Below are 1783 nucleotides of genomic sequence, written 5' to 3' on the forward strand. Positions count from 1 at the left end.
CCTTTCAGCTCAGGCAAATCCAGGACTCATGTCAATATGAATAATGGCACTTATTACACTCTTCAGAGAGCATTGTCATGGGGAATTTTGCTTTTTTCTCGGGTGTATGTGCATATTTAACTGGTTCATTGTAGAGTAACAGAGCCTGTCTCTTTCCTCAACAGTGTGAAAGAGCTAACATAAGCCAAATCAACCTTTTAAAGTGCACGTTATATATTTTGCACCTGTGTAGAGTGAGGAGATACCTGCAGGTTGTTGCCCCTGCTTCAACTCACTAAACCTAGTATGAGTCTTTTCCAAGGTCAGTCCCTCTTAGCTTCTACAAACAGAAATTACTACAAAGGCATTGCAGTCTTTAAGGGAAATAAATAGATATTCAGTATGAAAGGATAAAAGGTATTAGAAAATGAGTAAATATGAGATATTATTATATACATTTGTTCCAACAGTCATACATAGCACACTTTTTTGTGATCCCGCATTATAAAAGATATTAACAATAATTTTATTAAATTTAAAACTGTTTGGTAAGATGAAGGTTTTTCAGGAGACTTAAGTTAGTAAAAGGGAGCATGCCTATAAAAGGTCTTTTACTGTTTTGAGTAATGGCATTTGTCTGCTTTGCAGCACCTTCCAGAATAGAGCAAAAAGATTGCTTTGTTTATGGACGGTAACATCCTTCAGGGTAGCTTGGCTGACCTGTAGTTTCCTGAAAATATCATCTGGGTTGATTCTCTCAACAGTTTTGACACTCACATTTCTTTTTTTTTTTTTTTTGCAGTTTGTGCACCAGGGTGTGATGCATAAACAACAATTATGGAAAGTGACACTATGTCAAATGCCTGTGGTTTGAACAGTAACACCAAGTTTATTTAAGCTGAGACCAGAAAACAGTGTTAAAAAATGAATTATTCTTTCATTTGGTTTTATGGAGATTTGAAATGCTGATAAACGATAAACTCAAATGAAGTATTTTCTGATTTTATCAAGTTTGATCTCATTTGAATTGAATGATGACAAAGCAGACCACAAGTTCGACTTGGTTTAAGCATGACATGGTGTGTAGCATTTCCTTTTTTGTTTTAGTTTTTAAACATGATAGAAAAAAAGAAGTTATAGTTCAGCTTTTCAGAATAAAGCTTATCTTTCGCCATCCATCTATTTTCCGTCATGTTTATCTCGAATGGGGTTGTGAGGGGTGTTGGCATCTATCTCCAGCTGAGAGGCTCGGTCCACCCTGGACAGGTCGCCAGTCCATCGTAGGGCAACACAAAGTCAAACAGGACAAAACAACCTTTCACACAAACTCACACCTAAGGGGAATTCAGAGAAGCCAATTACAGTCATGTTTTTGGACTCTACCTGGAAAGTACCTGGAGAGAGCCTATGTTTCAATGTAAAAACAAAAAACAACCATTTTTCATATTCTTGCTGGAGCGTTTTATTTTCTACAGAATAAAGCAGTGGTTAAAGCAGACTTCCACAACAAATTCATGTTATTTAATTAGGAAGAAGTCCAAAGAATTAATGGTGAATCAGTAAATTTTGCAAGTCTTTTGTTGTTTAACAACTTGTTTAACAGCAATAGAGTAAAGGATAGAATTAAAGACTGTTCAGTAGCCTTTCCTGGCACAGACAGATGGTTTAGGGTAGGAGCACTGTAAGTCATCCCAGCACTTCTGATCTGCATTAAACAAAGGAGAATTGTAACTTTTCTTCAAAAGGATTAAATTGATGATACAACCCTTTAGCTAAATAATATTAAATGTCATAAACAACAACA

Source organism: Cyprinodon variegatus, unplaced genomic scaffold (assembly GCF_000732505.1).
Source record: "Cyprinodon variegatus isolate N-32 unplaced genomic scaffold, C_variegatus-1.0 Scaffold1334, whole genome shotgun sequence".
Classification (NCBI taxonomy): Eukaryota; Metazoa; Chordata; class Actinopteri; order Cyprinodontiformes; family Cyprinodontidae; genus Cyprinodon; species Cyprinodon variegatus.